We start from the raw sequence: 19,932 nt of genomic DNA on the forward strand, positions 1-19,932 counted from the left end.
GCCAGTTGGGAAAATACCCATAGGCAAGGGTCTATGCAAGGCTACCGCACGTGAGTGCAATTGTTTCGCATGCCCCGGAGAAATAACGAACACCTTTGAAAGACTTTTTCATTTTGCATTTAATTCAGCATATAAAATACCGATTTTATTCCTATACTATATTACTACTCTTCTAGTGTACAGCTGCCAACCATTGTTAAATCTGATTGGGCCCCATGCAGAGTTAATCAATCTGATAATGTCAGCCATTATTAAGAAAGCATATACGATGTGGCTACACTGTGTACCGTCAGAGGAGCGGACCAAAGCCTTTGTTTGCACACCGCACTGTAAATGCAGAAACCAGCTCAGCCTTATTTTCCTCTTTAATAAGAAACTTTAACACCCTCCTTTCCCTTTCTTTAGAGAGGTAACAAAAAATTCTGTCAAAATATTAATACTATAAAGGCGATTTCATTTTCTTTATTCTCATTTATATAATGTAAATAACTTTAAAATCGCAATTAAGATTAGGAATAAAAACCAAAGCTTTACAGAAGCACAGTGTTTACAGTGCAGAATACTATCTCTAGTTTCTTAGAATAGGAATTTTCTACTTCAAGTGTGTGCATAATTGACTACAGACCTCAAAATACATATTCTTGTGATTTTATGAATTGGCTGCCCCTCAAGCTTAACTCTGAGCAACCAAAGGAAGCAGCAGCATGATTATTTAAACACAGAAGCCTGTGTCGTGACCCCACAATAAACCCACAAAACCAAACCTCTGACTCCAAGTGCCCCCGCAGGGCAGAGCAGGATTACTTACAGTTTTGGGAGCCTGTACAGTTTTACAGGAACGGGCAGTCTCGTCTGTCTCCCTCAGAGTTTCTGGAAAGTTAGAACCACCAACCTTGTGGTTTAACAACCCAATGCTTAGACCAGAGTGCCAACAGGGCTCTTGATCCCACCACAGGACATGGTATTCTTTACATTTTAGAAGGCAGAACGCACTATAAAACACTGTTTGTAAAAATGCTCTGCCTAAATCAATGAAGGCAAATGAAAGGGAGTTTAATGCTATCAGAAATGAGCCGCTCGTTGGCTTATGCATCAGGAGAAAGGCTGAGCTTTCTATTTTCATGAACAGTTACAGGCTCGGAGAGCCAGCACACACTCAATGGCAGTGAGTCTGGTTTGGGTTTGGCTTGTACGTACCAGGAGTCCTAGGGGTGTAGTGGCTATACCTTAGTCTATGATCTGTGGGAGACAGGTGGAATTTTCTACAGCTGTAAAGAGTTACACTCTCTTAAACGATCAAGGGCAGTTCTACCTGTCCTATAGGGTCGGCATGCATAAACATCGACTCGATGGCAATGAGTTTTGCTTACACATCAGAGCGCTGATGTCACATTAGGGTAAGCCATGAACTGTTAACTGAAAGGTGTGAGGGCCGAGCTCACCAACTGCTCCACAAGAGAATGCTAACACAAAGCTACCTGCTCCTGTAAAGATCTACAGCAGGGGTCCTCAAACTTTCTAAACAGGGGAGGGCCGGACTATAGTTTAAAAAACATATATGAACAAATTCCTATGCACACTGCACAGATCTTATTTTGATGTAAAAAAAGAAATGGGGCAAAAACATCCGGCAGGCCAGATAAATGTCCTCGGGGGCCACATGTGGCCCGGGGGCCGCAGTTTGAGGACTATAGAGCTGTTTTACTCAGTCCTACAGGACTACTGTGAATCAGAACCAATCTGATAGCAGTGGTTATGAAGATTTTTGTCAAACCTGTTCATTTCAGCTCACCAATGCTTAGAATATTGATTGTTAAATGTTCTACTTCACTTTTGACCAATTTTTTAGAAATTTTTAGTTTAAAGTATTTTAATGTGCTGAAAAGTAGTACAATTTAATTGACTAGTATTCGCTTTTAAAAGATCTTTCTCCAAACTACAACATAAATTTCAAGGCAAAAATTAAAATAAATGAAATGTGCCTTTCTGTGTAATTCCAAGAAATGAGTCACGATTTGCTGTCTGTCGTGGTAGGGGCAGCTGGACATGGGTAACTTACTGAAGGAGCTACAGAAAGAAAATGAGTAATTGAAAATCATGCCAGAGAGCCGTTTTAATTTCATTAGGAAAGCAAGGCACAGCGTCATATCAATCTACAGAGCCCTGAGCATCTTTCAGTCAGTCCCTTTCAGTGATACATCTGCAGGACCCAGAGGAGATGAAGGCAAGCATTATAATGAACAAGAAACTGAAAATCAGCTGGTTAATTTGTTAATGATCTGGATCTACTGAGTAGCGCAGTCTGCTTCACATCAGGCTTGGTTTGGAGGCACTGTGAAAAAGAGGGAGTAAGAATTGTCTGACATCACCAACATTTCACTTCTTACTCATCGGTACCTGCCTCCCCCATGGTTACAACTTTTTGTTATGGTTTGGTTTCTTTTGAATTAAAAAAGTTAAGTGTTTCTACCTATCAAATTGGCAGTAACACATCTGCTAAAACCACAGGGCCCTAGAACAGTCCATGCATGACAAACTCATCATCCACAAAGCTGCTGAGGTGTTCTTTTAAAAAGCAAATCCTCTTAAGACGCTCTACTTTAAAGCACTTCAAATGCTTCCCTTTGCTCCTAGAAAATAAATAAATGACAAGATGCTTAATGTGGCCCAAAAGGCACTGCATAATCTAGTGTCAGCCCTGATTGAAGGCCCTCTACCCTGCCCACAGGAAGAATCCAGCCACCTCGGTCCCAGTTCTGTTTCGAGAGCATTCCCACCCTCGAGTCGTTTCCCCAGCCTACAAGCCCTTCACCCACTTATCCCGCAAAGTGAGCCTTTACATGTGTTTTGCCCAAAGGTTGGTGCTTTCTTGCTATACCTTCCTCACTCCCCACATGATGCCCTTTTAGACAAAAGTGACAAAGGCTCATGGCCATAAAGTCAAATTCTGCACCATAGCCCTATAGGGCAGTGGTTCTCAACCTTCCTCATGACGCGACCCTTTCATACAGTTTCTCGTGTTGTGCTGACCCCCAACCATAACATTATTTTCGTTGCTACTTCATAACTGTCATTTTACTACTGCTAAGAATTGGGGGACCCTGTGAAAGGGTCGTTCGACGCCCCCAGAGGGCTCACAACCCACAGGCTGAGAAGCACTGCTATCGGGGCACAGGACTGACACCGACCCTTTGGGTTTCTGAGCCCATGAGTCTTCACCAGAGCAGAGCCTCGGCTGTCTTCAGTGGATCAGCTGGTAGTTTCCAGGTGCTGAATTTACTGTGCGCAGCCAAGGCATAATCTGCACCATGGGGAGGGCAGCCTTGGATTAGGTTGCAAATGCATTCCCCTCCCCACCAAAGTAACTGCATTCTTGCTACCCCTCCCCCTTCAAAGTAACTGCATTCTTGCTACCCCTCCCCCTTCACAATAGCACTTCAAAGTAATTTGTCATCATCTTCTTCACAATCACACTGAAACAGTGAGTTGGTGTTGAACTCAGTCTTTTCCTATGGAATGTGGGCATCATCAATCATGGCTGTTTTACTCTTTCCCAATGGACTGTCCCCACCCTCTGTGCCACAGTCCCCTAGAGCAGTGCCTTACATATACACTAAGTGTTTCCACATGGGGATATTAACACCACCTTCATTACAGGGTTATTTTGAAAATTAAACTGAACAGTTCTCATAAATCCCAGGGCCTGGAACCTGGCCAACATTCAATACGTAAGTTGTCATTATTACTATTGATTTTATGAGTGATATAAATAAGGCCAATTTAGCTATATTTATCAATCTGACACAGCTCCATTCCTGTCCTTTAAAAGAAATAAAAGCTATGCAGAATATTTATAACTAAGAATATGCAATATATTACTATTTTTTTAAATACAGCATGTTGGTGATGGTGACTAATTAAATAAACCATGGAACATGCCCAATGAATCTACAGACACCAGAACGCACTTGTGTAATGAATTCAGGTAGTCCTTCAATAAGACACAGGTTAGAAACGTTAACAGGGGTACTCTCATGACATGCTACATTTTTGCATTTACAAACTATTACTGGTTTTACACATGATCCAAGATCAGAAATCAGTACCACAATCAGGGAGACAAAATATAATGGCATAGCAATTCACAACCACTAGACAAAAAAATAAACTTTTTTACTAATATCCCTGGGCTGTACTTGACCTTTTCTTATTTTGTCAACTGCCTCCCCACCTTGATTCAAAGGGTTTCTGTATGATATAGTCAAGAGTGGGGTTTGTTTTAATATTTTTTTCAAGTATTTGTATCGCTAGTCAACTTCATATAAAAATAATACTGGAAGAAAAAAGATTGATTCACAATTGAACAAATTTAGAAATGCATTCACTTATCATTTTATGATTCTTCAAATTAAATATAATGCTCTTTATACCGTTATTTCCCAAAGTGTGTAATACTGCTCTGGGGGAAGGGGGCCATGCAATTATGGTGTGTATGATGGGGGTGGGGGGTGGGGGAGGTAGCAGAGAAAGCAGACACCACTGAAGCAGAACACTGTCAGAGTGCCAGAAGGTAAACCCCTCAGGTAGGAAAGCACTCAAATATGTCTGAGGAAGAGCTGTCTTTTCAAGGTGGAGCCGACCATGTGAGTAAAGCCTGCAGGAGTAAAGTGGCTGGGACCTTCATTTGCTGATGGGACCTGATTCAAAATGAGAAGAAATAGCTGAAAACATCAATGAATAATTGGAACTAGGCATGCATGATGTGTGAATCTGAAAGTGGTCAAAACTGAAACAGAACCCATAGCAATCAATAATCTAAGCATTAGTGAGCTGAAATGAACCGGTATTGGCCATTTTGTATCAGAAAATCTTGTGGCTTACTATGCAGGAAAAGACACATTCAAAAGGAATGGCATAGCATTCATCTTCAAAAAGAATAATATGCCAAAATCTAACTTGATGGTGCCCGGCTATTGAAAGACACCGTGCCTGGGGTATTAAAGGCTTGAAGTTAAACAAGCGGCCATCTAGCAGAGAAGCAACAAAGCCAACATGGAAGAAGCACACCAGCCTGTGTGATCATGAGGTGTCAACAGGAAGAGGTATCAGAATTTTAAAAACAAGGAACCAAATCAATTTGAAATGGCATGGACTAGTGGAGATCCCAAACCAACCTGTAAAATAATTGGACAATTCCTCTCAGAAGTGCCACACTGAAGGGGTGATAAATCCAGGGGGTAATATAGTACCGATGAACCACATAACTGTGCTCTAGCTCTTTAATATTTCCTTCCCTTATTATTATGACCTCAGTTTTACCTCATTAATCATGCTAGATTTGCATATGTTCACTTGTATATTTAAGATCATGCTGTACAAAAAAAAAAAGATCATGCTGTACATGAAAGCCGAGATAGATAACCCTACAGAAACAGTAACAGGAGTAATGGTTCCCTGAGGGTGCAGAAAGGGGGGAGGAAGATAAGGAGCAGACAGCATTGATGACTGTATAACCCCACTCGATGGGATTGAACAACAGAATTGTATGTGAGTGGATATATTGGATTGTGTAAGATATGGCACACACTCACACAAAAACCTATTATAGAAAAACAAAAGGTTCCTGGGAACTAGGGGGGTGTGGGGATGGGATAAAGGAGATTTTATATCAAGGGATTCAAGAAGAAAATGTTTTAAAACTGATTGTGGTAGCAATTGTACAATACTGATTGTTGGTTGATGTGATTGAACTCTGGAATGTTATGATATCTGGAAGCGCTCCCAATAAAATGATAAAGGAAGGAAGGAAGGAAGGAAAAACCTATCTTGCAGTATAATGCTACCTGTGAGAGGATAATGTCTACCTGCACACAGGAAGCCGAATCAATACAACTACTCCCCAAATTTATCCACCAACCACTAAAGCTAGTGAAGAAACTGAAGAATTCTACCAACATCTTCAGTCAGTTCGTCAAACTTTCGATCAAAAGGTACTGGTGATTGGAACACAAACGTAAACAAAAAGGAAAAAAAGCATAGTTGGAAAATATGGATAGAAACAAAGCTGGAGATCACAGGGTAAAAATTTACAAGACCAACAACTTGGTCATAGAAAATATCCTTTTTCAACAACACCAAAGGTGACTATACACATGGGCTTCTACAGATACCATGCACAGAAATCAAACTAACTACATCTGTGGGAAGAGATAATGGAGAGGCTCAGTCCCAGCACCTAACACCATGGAACAGAGTATCAATTGCTCATATGTAAGTTCAGGACAAATCTGGAGAAAAGGGAAACAAATCCCCCAAAACTAAAATACGACCTTGAGCCTATCACACACACCCCAAATTTTTTTTTTTTTTTTTACACACGGAACAATTTTATTTGGTCTGGGAGGGGAGGCTGGGATGGGCAGGGCTAGTGCCCACCTGCGGGGGCTTTCCCGGACTTCAGGTGTTCCTCCACTCGGGTTTAGAAGAAACACCCTCATTGATGAAGTCCCCACGCAAGGCAGGCAGCGTAGTGCCTGCCAGGCAGCCTGCGGGAGGGCGGTGCGCCCTAGGCACTGCGGGGCCCCTTGGAGAGCAGGGCCTGGAGGTCGGGCTCGAGGTCAATGGTGGGGAAGCGGCGGCTGTACCTGCGCACAGGCACACCATCGCGGCCCACCAGGAACTTCTCGAAGTTCCAGGAGATGTCGTTGCGGCACACAGGCGACCAGGTGATAAGCTTGGGGTCGGTCATGAGAGAGGTGGCATCGTCGCTGGGCGCCGGCAGGGCCTCCCGGAGGAAGGCAAAGAGCGGGTGTGCATTGGCGCCGTTCACCTCGCACTTCTCAAACAGGCAGAAGATGGGCTCGAACCCGCCTCCAGGTCGGACGTGCTTGAGGGAATTCAGAATCTCTTCATTCTTGGCGTTCTCCTGATGCCCAAACTGGTTGCACGGGAAACCTAGCACGACCAGGCCCCGCGGGCCGAGGCGCCGCTGCAGGTCGTCCCTCTGGGTGTAGTCCCGGACCGTGGTGCCTCCGAGCGACGCCACGTTCTCGATGAGCAGCACCTTGCCCCGCAGCGAGGCCAGGCTCACGGCTCCCCGCCGGCCTGCGGGCGCGCGGAGAAGGCGTACACGGAGCGCGCGGCGGCGGCCGCGAGTGGAGCGGCACACATGACGCCGGGACCGGAGGCGCGGGAGAGAGAGACGGACAGAGGTTGGCAAGAAGAACCCACCCCAAATTTTTGAAGACATCTCAACCACAGCTTTGATGCACTGACCACTAATGACAGAAGACCTGAGGAGCTGTGGGAAGCCATCAGGAACATCCCTCATGAAGAAAGCACAAGGTCATTGAAAAGACAAGAAAGACTGAAAAGAGAAGCATGCATGTCAGAAGAGACTCTGATACTGGCTCTTAGTCGAAGAGCCACGAAGGTCAATGGAAGAAATGATGACGTCAATGAGCTGAAGAGAAAATTGCAAATGGCAGCTCGCGAAGACAGAGTCAAATATTATAATGCGATGTGTGACCATCTGGTTAGAAAATGAAACATGCGGAGCACACTCAGCCTATCTTAAACTGGAAGGACTCGAGGAGAAGGTGCAAGCTTCCAGGAACAATACGGAAAGAGTCCATGGGCAGTATGCTGAATGATGCAGGAAGCAGCAAAAGAAGATAAAGAATCACCGAACCAAAGAGAGCTGGTCAACGTTCAACCTTTTTGAAAGGCAGCAAATGATGCTGAAGGATAAAGGCCAAGCGGCACTGAGAGCATTAGGCCAACCCCAGGCTCCAGGAATTGAGTGAACTCCAAATGAAATGTTTCAACAGGCTGATGAAGGACCGGAAGCACTTACACATCGATATGACAAGAAAATGACAAGCCAAATAGCTACTTGGCTAAGTAACTAGATGAGATTCGATGGACTCCAGCGTAAGAACAATTGTGAGGATGGGCAGGACGAGGCGGCGTTTCATCCCATTTCACATAAGACTGTTAGGAGTCCGAACTGACTTGGTGGCACCTAATAAAACAACATTTCTTGACACGTGGCCTCTTGGGGCTGCTGGGGCCTGAGAAAGCAAGCACGTTATTCACCTAAGAATGGAGTCTTTTTGTTTGTTTTGCTTTGACTTTTTTCCCCCCTCTGTTTTTTTCTAGGCTCCTTGGCCGCATTAGCCCGCACAACATACCCATCCTTCATGATTTCTCTGCAGGAGTTCTTGGGTGGCACAGGGTCACGTCCCGTTAGAAGACAGGCCTGACAACCTGCTTCCAAAGAGTGGCAACCTTGACGGTGCGCAGGCGCAGTTCCCCTCGCACACATGCTTCACTGGGAACTGGAAGAACTCGGTGGTAGCTGCAATGATCTCTCTCTATGACTGCTTTGGTTGTCGCTGACTTTCAGCCCGTGAAAAACTCTAGTGCCCTGCGTAAGACATGAACGACAGCATGTCCTTTTTTCTCCCTGGTTTGGATATTACTTAGCACTTTAATTTCCCCTCTGACAAGAGATTAGAAGCAAAAGTTCTAACTTCCCGGGTGTACATTTCTAGCTCCATCTCCCAGAACAGGCAAATTTTACAGAACTTCCTCTTAGCATCATTTTCTTATACGCAAAGTATGGATAATAGCAGAATCTAAGTCACCCGGCAGGTGTAAGGGTTAAATAAGAGCATAGGCCTGGCTCACAGTAAACTTTCAATAAATGTTAACTATTATTATCTTAATTCTCATCATCACATTGAGGATGATGGTTGACAACTACTCATTTCAAATACTCCGCGGGAAGAGAAGGCGTACAAATGAACTGTAGTCTGGCTCGTCCAATCTAGAAGCTTGTACGAAAAACGGTGAGGCTCAGGCCTACCTACTACTCTGAAGCACTCACTGCTGGCCGATCATCAAAAACGTTCAGAACATCGTAATTCTGGTAGCTTTTTATATAATCTTCTCCTGGTCAAGAAATACACTATCCCTGAACCATACTTTATAATAGCAGGATCAAGTTAAGACTTTTAATGCTCCTTTAAGCTTGTAACAAAAGGGGAGGGAGGATCAAAATCATTGAAATGCTGAAAGCAATTGTGCTTCTTAAAATTAAGTCAGGCTATATAAGGTACCCTCCTTTTCTTTTAACATACACCTAACTAATCACTAGAAAGCAGTAGTTATGGATAGCCAACAGGGCTCTTAGCTGCAAAGTGGTAAGCCCGCAGTTCAAAACCACCAGCAGTTCCACAAGATGAGGTAGTTCACTTCGGTAAGGATTTGTAGCCTATGGGGCAGTTCCACTCTGTTCTACAGGCTCTCTCAGAATCCACTCAAAGACCACAGGCTTTAATAAATCATTACAGCTCTTCAATGGAAGGGTCCTCCCTCCCTCCCAATGTAATAAAAAGAAAAAAGTCAGAAAGAGTCCTGCTGTGTGGTAACAATCGGACCCTATTACCACGTTCCAAAGAGAGGCTCCAGGAACAGATTAATCTTTTAATCGATTACTGTCAGAACAAATAAATATCAATTATGCCACCGCTAAAATGATATTAGTACAAATACTCTTCAGAAATCTGTTCAACGAATTAGCTTATTTAATAAGAAATTCAACCCAAGCACAAGAGACTTTTGTGTAAAAATAGTTAAACAGAGTGCCTTTGGTATATCACTCTCATATAAACATCAGGCTTAACAAATACCTGTGAAAAAGATTTAAATAAGAGACAGAAACCCTCGGTTCTTTGCTCGCCTAACTCAATTAGGTTTCAAATTGCCAGCAGTCCCACAGGATGAATTCGCCAAGTGGAGTGATCCTACTGCTGTATCCCAGCCTCCTGCTCTTGATCAGCTAAGACACCTTCTCTAGTAGAGGCATCCGTTTTATAACACCAGCGTCACACTTGCTTTTCCTCACGAGAAGGAAATGCTTTTCCTCTGTTTAGTGCCCAACTTCAAAAGAGCTTCCATGTCTCCAGAAGTGAGAGGACTTGTATACTGAATTGTTTTTAAATACAGTAAGGTTTAAACAGTATGTCCATCTCAGTGGTTTGCCTTGGTGACACAACAGTTAAGCGCTCAGCTGCTAACCGCAAGGTGGGTCGTTCAAACCCTCCCAGGTGCTATGGAGGAAAAAGAGGTGGCAATATGGTTCTTTAAGCACTGCAGCCATGCGATCTCCCTGGGCTAATTCTCCTGTCACCTGGGGTTGCTCTGATTCAGCAGACTATGAATCAAAATCGACCTCCCAAAAGAACCCACATATATACAAATGCTTTGTAGTACCAATGCATTCCGAAGGAGCTGACATCACTAAGACATAAAGTCATATTTTGAGGGAGGTAAAACTGAAAAACTACCACCTGGCCTTTAAGCTGATTCCAACTCATAGTTACGTGCTGCCCACTCACTTCTGACTCACGGCGACCCTAGGAACAGAATGGCACGCCGTCCAGTGTGGGGCCATCCTCACGACTGTTCTTCTGTTGGGGCCCTCGTTGCAGCCACCTTGGCCATCCAGACCACTCAGGGTCTTCCTCCTTTCGCTGCCTCGGTACTTGACCAGGAATAATGTTCTTCTCCCGGGACCGGTCTCTCCTGACAACCTGTGCAAAGTGTGTGAGACAGAGTTTCCCATCCTTGCCGCTCAGCAGCACTCGGGTCACACTTCCTGCGAGACAAATGTGCTTGTCCCTTTGGCAAGCATGGTCCTTGCAATATTCTTCACCCACACCATAGTTCACACGCACCTTTTTTTTGGGGGGGGTCTTCCTTATTCAATACACAGCTGTCGTACGCTTTTGAGGTGACTGAAAATACCAAGGTTTCAGTCAAGTGTACCTTAGTCCTCATAGTAACCATCTTGCTTTCAACACTAGAAAGACGTCTTCTGCACCAGACTGACCTTGTGTAGTGTGTTGTTCAATCTCTTGACTGCTGCTTCTTGATTGTGGATCCAAACAAAATGAGATCCTTGACAACGTCAATCTTTTCTCTGTTTTCCATGAAGCTGTCATTTCCAAGACTGAAAAACTTTATGGGAGTAGACAACCTCGTATCTCTCCCATGGAGATGTTGATAGTTTGGGACCAAATGCCTTGTAGTTAGACATGATACTTCCTAAGTTTTTTAAAGGATTCTACAGCACCTTTACATTGTTTACTGAATACCAAAGATTGATTTCTATTAAATCATAGGGGTTTATCATGTGAGATATTTTTCAGTTTTTTGTTCATAATGAGATTAGCAAGCTATTATATCATTTTTATAGCCTACATTATACTTTCTAATACTGTCCTTTCTATTATATACATACTTCCATTATAATTAAACTATGAAGTATCAGTCCTGACAGACTGAAAATAATTGAAGCACAATTTTGCATAAGCTAATCATTTAAGCGATTTTTCAATTCTAAAAATATTATAAGCCTGTGAGCATACATAATGAAAGGATTAGGTAATAGTGTTTTAAATATTATATACTCATATGTATAATATTTTTAAAATAACCATTTCTATCAATTCCAACTCATGGCAACCTCACAGGGTAGGGCAGAAGTATTCGAGCGTGTTTTCAAACCTGCACGTCTTACAGAAGAAGAGAGCCACAGTCAGTGGTCCAGCACAGCACAGCGCGCCACCAAAGCCCTTAGGTATGTAGCACATCGAGTTTATGATTATTAATCACAAAAAAGGCCCAATAACTTAGAAATTTGCTTTGTAAGTCAGCTGATTTCAACAGTGCCGTTTTATCAATAAAGTCCAACTCAATAGTGTTCTATGAATATCTAGGACTCTACTGTGATGAATTAAAATACAAATAAGGAGAGATTTAACCCCAAGGTATTATTTCAATGTCTTAAGACATGATCTAAGCGTTGAAGACAAAGCGGGTACATAAGCAAATGTGGTGAAGAAAGCTGATGGTTCCTGGCTTTCAAAAGATATAGCATCTGGAGTCTTAAAGGCTTGAAGATAAACAAGCAGCCATCTAGCTGAGAAGCAACAAAGCCCACAGGGAAGAGGTACACCTGCCTATATGATCACGAGATGTTGATAGGATCAGATAACAGGCATCAAAGAATAAAGAATCATATCGTTGTAAATGAGAGGGAGTGCAGAGTGGAGACCCAAAGTCCATCTGTAGGCAACTGGACATCCCCCTACAGAAGGGTCGTGGGGATGATACAAGCCAGTCAAGGAGCAGTACAGCACCAACAAATCATACAACTTTCCTCTAGTTCTTTAATGCTTCCTCCCCCTCCACTATCATGATCCCAATTCTATCTTACAAATCCAGCTAGACCAGAGGATGCACACTGGTACAGATCAGAGATGGAAACACGGGGAATGCAGGGCAGATCAACCTCTCAGCCCCAATAATAAGAGTAGAGATACCAGGAGGGGAAAGGGCTCCCCAAGAAAGGGGAACTGACCACAATGATCTACAAATTACCCCTTCCCTGTGGTACAGACAACAGAAAAGTGGGTGGAAGGAGACATTGGACAGTGTAAGACATGAAAAAATAATAAAAATGATAAATTATCAATAGTTCATGAGGGAGGGAGGGTGGGGGGGAAGGGAAGGGAAAAATGAGGTGCTGATATCAAGGGCTCAAGTGGAAAGAAAATGTTTTGAGAACGATGATGGCAACAAATATAGAAATGTGCTTGACACAATGGATGATGAAGGTATGGGCTGTGATAAGAGATGTACGAGCCCCCAATAAAAAGGATTTAGAAAAGAAATGACCTAAGAAGGTAGTATCTTGAAATCACACACATGGAGGGCATTTGCTTCTGTGAGAAAGAGAGCTCGTGATTGTGCCGTCTATTGATCGAATTCCATGTTTCAGTTTCATACTCCCTGCCGATGCTAGACAGCAAAGAAAAGTAAATACAATTAACGGGTATTACTTTTTTTAAATTAGGAAAACACTGTAAACCCAAACCCAACCAAACCCAGCCACTGAATCAATTCCAACTCACTGTGACCCTACGTTGGGTTTCGAGGCTGTAAACCTTTACAGGAGTGGACAGTAGACAGCAGCATCCGTAGCCACTGGGGGGTTTGGATCACTCAGTTTTTGCTAGCACCGCGCTTACCTACGAACGCCACCCGAGTCCCCGAGATAAACACACTAGCACTCATAAATTCATCCGCCTCACAAGAAAATGTTCATTTTAGGAATAAGGGCTCCATCAATGCTTTCAAATATGCCGAGTTATCCAAACAGTTTCACAAGCACAGATAGAAGGCAATTTCTCTACACGTTACACACACACACACACACACACACACGCAATATATGCTTTGGTTCCATACTGAGTTCGTTATTTTTAAATACCATTTTCACAAGAAATAATAGTGGCAAACAGTATATTTCCACTCAATATTCAGAAAGGAAAATGTATTCTTGTAAAACTATACGCCTTAAAATAATTCAAATATGACTTGTTTTTAACAAATGAGAACGACCCTTGGGAGGATATTCCATTTGTATGGTACACATCACATGCACAGCGCACGCATGGGAACGAAGGACCAGCAAGGAAACACATAGTCCTTTAGGGCCCCGCTGGCTGTGGGAGGCTGCCCTGGTCTTTCCAGAGAGGTGGCGATGGCTCTACAGTGGCTCTTCCAGAATCCCTCCAGGGGCGCTAGCTGGTCGTATTGATGGTTACACATACTGTCCGTACCAAACGTGACTTTGGGGAACTTATTTCCCGCTGCTTAGGCTCATTTTAAAAAAAGAGGTCTCACCTGTCCGAACATGAACAACTTACAAGAATAAACAGCCACTTTCCCCCTGCTACTTCACAAAGGATCTTTTATTTCAAACAAGTCAAAATTTCATGACAAATAACTTCTCCTTTCTTGTAGTTCCTTTGTTATAAGATCGCTACTCTAAGAACCTTATTCAGCAGTAAATACGGTTCTTGGGGTAGCATCAATCTAATGAATTAATATTTGGAAGGCAGCCCTTTTTCCTGTCATCATTAATGAAACTGATATAGAAAGGCCAATATTGAAAAGGGTTAGTTTTTTTTCCAATTAAAGTTGGCTGGTTTAATAATATATATTTCTTTTTATTATCACCACTAATACCACTTACATTCAAATGGTCCCCAATACAGTGACTTACCCACCTCGAATACTGTTCTGCTCTCCACTGCTGGTTACATTTCTCCTACTCCTCACCATCTCTGCTACCCTGTCAGGCAGCTGCTGTTCTGCCAAACTCCTTTGCTCTTGCCTTTCTCACCAAGTTCAAGTTGTTGGTCCTCTCCAATATGCCCAACTGCATGCTCTAGTCCCACACATGCAGTTGTCATTCCATCCTGCCACCTTGCCAGCCCCATCCCCGTGCTAGGCTGTCTCCATTATCAGCAGAATTAATTCGTATGACAGAGCAATCACAGAGTTATAAATGTACTGCCATGTCTCCTCATTAACCTCTTCTCTTTAAATCCATTTCATCTCTCCTAGAAAGATTTTTTAATAGCAAATGCTGAAATGATGAAAGAAGCAGACAGGAATAGAAGGGGGTGAAAGGCAAAAATAGACAACACAAATTACACTAGATATCAAAGATTTCCTATAATTCTGATTATGGTTTTATAATACTGGAGGACAAGGAGAGGTTAAACAAATGATCTGTATACTGTAAGTTTTTCACAAAAGACTTATTCTCTCCCAATTGGGGGTTGGGAGCCAAGTGATGCTGACATGTAGGAGACAAGGATATTAGGCATGTTTGGGTTTCAAATGTACCATGAATCAAAAAAAAAAAAACAAACAGCCAGAGAAAAGGCCTGATAGATTCAGCCTGTCTTCCCTCAAGTAGCTAAAACAGAGGAGCAAACCGTAATCAGACCTCTCTTCCTGGTTCTGACTCTTAGGCAGACATCTAAGAGCACAAGCTCAGCTCCCAGTTTGAGGGGCTTGTGAAGCAGTGATGGACTGCTCCTGTCCTGAAGGACAGGGGCTGGGCAGGGGCAGATCACCAAAAAAAAAAAAAAAAAACCTTAACTTGAACCATGTACTGCTACAGACCTGCATCACAAACAGGCCGTTTAGATGACACCTGAGATGCTGGCATTACAGTTCTAGCGGGGCTGATCCTAAAAGATGGCAAAGTGCCCAGAGGAACCACGAGTCAACAAGAGCCGTTAACACAGCTTCTCCCACCCGCCACGTTCATCCAGGGGGCCAGGTCAATGTCCCTCAGACCCGTTGGAGGGCTGGACTATAGTTTCAAAAAAAACTATGAACAAATTCCTATGCACACTGCACATACCTTATTTTGAAGTAAAAAAAACCAAAACGGGGCAAAAACGCACAGCGGGCAGATCAATGTCCTCGGAGGGCCGCATGTGGCCCGCGGGCCGCAGTTTGAGGACACCTGGCTCAATGTCTCGGAAACTCACAGGGGCACTTCTTCCCTGTGACTCAGGGTCGCTGTCAGCTCCGTGCAGTGAGTTTGCTTTTGGAATGTCCGAAAGGAGTCCTAGTCATGCAGTGGGCCATGCAATGGACTGCGAGCCGCGGGGTCAGCATGTTGCACCCACCAACAGTGCGGAAAAAGAAAGGATGCCGCTATGGGTTCCCACAAAGCCCAACAGCCTCAGCACCCTACACGGACAGGGTGACTAGAGGCAGAATCGGCTGAGTGAATGGCAGTGGGTCTGGGTTACTGTTCAAACAAAACAACATGCGGGCGGGGTAGGAACCACTGAAATAGACTGCATATCCTCCGAGCTGAACAGGTGTCCCCATCGGCTCTGGGGCAGGGCAGGGGAAATGGGAAGCAGGAAAGGAAGTGATTTGGTGTGGGGCATCAGAACGTATTGTTACTAGGATTCGTGCTCCCACATGCACAGGTTTATTCCAAATGAAATGAGTGTTAACATGTCCCCCGTGGTCAGGGAATGGCTGCAGACGAGTTCTCTCAGTAATAAACTTGGCTTCGTCTCCTGGGGGTGCTTTCAAAACAGACCAACAGAAATAAAACTCACTGCTATGAGTCGATTCTGACCTAGGGAGACCCGATCCAAACTGTGGACTCTCCCTGCAGGGAGGTCTGCTCAGTGGGTTATAGCAACTGAGGAGAGGGGGTGGGGCGTAGGGAGATCCCAAAGGAGTAATACTGATATATTTTCTTGAGGCTTATTAGGAAAGTTTTATGAAAACTGCACTGGTGAGGAAAGGGGCAGGAAAAGTTGTACCAAGGAATACCCGCCCCCCCCCCGCCCCACAACAACATACCTGTTCATCCCTCAAGATGAGCTGGAGTTATGCTATGGACAAGTTGGAAACCTTAATCCCATTCCACCCCACAGCCCTGATCTTGTCCCTCAGACTTCTTTTTGTTCTTCAGACTCAAAGAACTTGATTGGGGTCCTCTGAAGATGCCAGAACTGCCATTTGGAGGTGACTTAAATTCAAGAAAGCGCAATTCTTTAGGGACAGGAGTTTATCCTCCTCAAAAATGTACACATCTACATGGAGGATTTACTGAGAAACAGTATCTTCACATGTTGGTATTTTTGTCTAATAAAGGTTTCTATAATCCTGTAGCATTACTTTTGTAACTAACCCTCATTCATATAACATAAAACTTCAAAGTGACCCTAATTTACTACTAATCATGAAAAATCTATATATCCTAATAATTTCAAAGGAACTTTATTTATTGCTTTTCAGGAAACTGACATAATCTCAACAAGTAACACTTTTCTCACTTTCAAAAATTTCTAATGAAGAATTAACACACTCTGGACGAAGTAACAGCCTTTGGGGAACATTATCTGAACTACCTACTAGTTGGCTGGTGCTTCATTTATTTTTATTTTTTGAAGACTAAAGCAAAGTTTTCTCATTTACAAAACTAATACAAAATCTTACAATTGTATCTCTGTATGTTCTTAGCTCTCACACTTGTCTTACAAGAAGTATAGCCAGACACTTCTTAGAAATGAGGATGGCAAGACAGTCTGATATACTTTTGCCATCTTTGTAGGAGAGACCAGTCCTGAGAAAAGGACCTCATGCTTGCTACAGTGGAAGGGGCGTGAAACAGAGGAAGATCCTTACTAACACAGATTGACCAAGTGCTGCAACAATGGGCTCAAACTTAAGAGCAATTGTGAAGATGGTACACCACCAGGAGCTGTTTCATTTTATTTTACATAAAAGGTCGCTATGAATTGGAACCACCCCAATGGTACCTAAAATCTCTCTTGTCTTTCTTGTTATGGGATATCCTTTAAGTTAAAGCATTAATAAAACCAGTTTATAGATCCCTAAGTATTCACTATGACAAGGCAATGCCATTAGTTTACGTAAATGGGCAAGCACAAGAACCAAAAGAAACGAGAAAGAATCATGAGGAGTCTCTTTTACCGAACTCATAGTTGCTCTGTAGTGTAAGCTAGAACTGCCTGTGTGGGTTTTTGAGACAGTAACTTTTTACAGGAGTAGAAAGCCTCGTCTTTGTCCCACAGCACGGACAGTAGTTTCAAACTGCTGACCTTGCAGTTTGCAGCCTAACATGTAACCACGAGCCCATCCTAAATACAATCCTATCTATTTCAGAGAAGTTTTTCCTTAACATATTGGACACACGTGCATCCTAAGAAAGTGTGTAATCAGAACTTTTAAAGAAGAAGAAGAACAACAACAACAACAAAACGGGCAGTGGTTCCCATGCCCGTTTTATTTAGAGAGTACAGGAAAACAGAAGGCCCCTTTGGACTTTTTCGATGTCCATATTATCAGTTCCCTGGGGCCTACGCCTCCATAAATCCCCAAGTTTTGGCTTTCGGGTTATGGAGTGTATCATTAATAAATAGCAGACCTGTGCCTTTTAGCTCCCTTTCAAATTGTGCTGTTTCAAAGTTAAGTGAAAGTCTCCTCTTAAATTACCCTCCGCTGCACTGCAACAGCTTGTTCTTCAATGTGTTGAAGACGATCGAGTCATATGGCACCATAAACCACTTAGGCAGAAACGGCTTTTCCTTTTCATGGCCAATTTTCTTTTAAACGCTGTCATACGTTCACTGACATATCCTGAAGCATAAGAAAAAATGCCTAAAAGAGACAAGATCCTTCAGCCCCTTTAAGATTATACAACTACCTAGAGAGGGTAATGGGATGTCAGGCTTACTCTTTCCCCACTCCCATTCTCCAAATTTGTACTCATCCTTCAATATCCAGCTCACACAACGCCTCCTGGAGCCTCATTCTCACCTTCCCACCCTCTTAGGGTTCAGTCAGGACCAAACACGTCCAACGATTTTCCTTAGGCCAGCACGTCTTGACTCAGAATTTTTCAAATACATAGAATAATTTAAAAAAATAAATCTTAACATTAAAATCTAAATCAATACACTGAATTTGAGTTAATGATCAGTCACCACACTAGACCAGAGGTTCCTTGAGAGGGATTATTTCACCTCCATGACCTTGGTCTCCTGCCCAAATAAAAAGACTCTGGCACAAATAAAAACAGACTCTCCGTGATCAGTGCTCCACAAACACCTATGGATATCTCCAGAAACACAGGGCCCTTAATGTGCCCTAAACATGTTCTGAATACACACAACATACAAACCACCACCACTCTTTGCCTTCACTCATACTCTGTCTCTGGAATTTCATTGACCTGCCTTGTGGAATGCATCCTGCCTCTACCTCGGAGCTCCCCTCCCCGCCTGAAAAATTACTACTGACTTCCTTATCTTTTATTAACCTTCACGATTCAGTAACCTGTCACAATCTCTGCAAAGTCTTCTCAGCCCTCCTCAGTCAAAATCACCTCTAGTTCCCATGCTTGCAAATCATTCCTGATGTAACATCAGTTGGAGGACTTAACAAAGTGTGACTGGGACCCAAGTCTAATTATACAGAAGGATAAACCCCTCAACCAATACCAAGGGCCAAGTCATTCAGCTCATTCAGGCTCACCCCATACATGCTTGTAAGACTTTATAAGCATTCTCTAAAGCTTACTGAATATCCAGCCAGCTTTTCTGCAGCATGGTAATATAGAAAGTAAACTAGTGATTGTGCAATCGGAATATGAATAGACCAAACAGCACCTGACTGGTGTTTTTAAGTGCACACACATTTTTCAATGCCTTAAAAAAATGGTTTATTTATAAAAACGTTGAAGCACTAACTTTCATGGCTTATCTGACTACAAAAACCCAGTATATAGAAAACTGGATGACTACATTTCAAGATTCTTTCCAGAATGTTTATGTGTCTCCTGTCAACAGCCCATTTCTTTATATTGTAGTTCTACCACACTAGATTGGCAGTTCGATATTCTAGATATTATTAAAATGTATAAATCTGTATATAAATGTTACAACTGATGTAACACCATTTTAGAGAGACCAGAAGAGAGAATGGGAAATAACCCATAATTCATTACTTTAACACAATTGCTATAAAATATGTGTTATTTTATTTCTTTCAAATGCACTCATATTCATAATGTATAAAGTTAAATTATAGATTACATATAGTACAATCTCTCCATCTTTAAAGGCATCTTTTTGTATCATTGGATAGTTGGACGATTTATTTTTGTTAGACACATAATCCTCCAAGGACTGGGTTAACTTGGCCATTTCCCTGGACATAGCATTGTTTACTTCCATGCTTTCATCAGTACAAGCAGGATTCCATATTTCAAATTATAGTCCATGTATTGGAGTACTGTAGCAAAGTGAAGTTTCTTAATATGATTCTTCTAGCCATTTCTCTGTAACGCCCACCAAATGATTTGGTGGAAGCGCAAAAATAGAGTATGTGGAACACTAGTAGAGGGGACAGCTCCATGTTGCTATTCCCTTGTGTAGGAGAGTCGTTTCAGAAGCAGGAAGAGAGAGAGAGGTCCGTGACCATCACATCACCATGGGCTGGGCA

At 42.8% G+C, this 19,932-nt stretch overlaps 1 protein-coding gene and 1 pseudogene across 3 annotated transcripts in view; both read right to left on the reverse strand.

The window, feature by feature from the left end:
- UBE2E2 (ubiquitin conjugating enzyme E2 E2) overlaps positions 1-19,932 on the reverse strand; it is a 349,451-nt gene that overhangs the window by 282,955 nt on the left and 46,564 nt on the right. The window lies entirely within an intron of this gene.
- LOC142447246 (glutathione peroxidase 1-like) lies at positions 6,356-7,194 on the reverse strand (annotated as a pseudogene).

The sequence above is a fragment of the Tenrec ecaudatus genome, chromosome 4, assembly GCF_050624435.1.
Source record: "Tenrec ecaudatus isolate mTenEca1 chromosome 4, mTenEca1.hap1, whole genome shotgun sequence".
Lineage (NCBI taxonomy): Eukaryota > Metazoa > Chordata > Mammalia > Afrosoricida > Tenrecidae > Tenrec > Tenrec ecaudatus.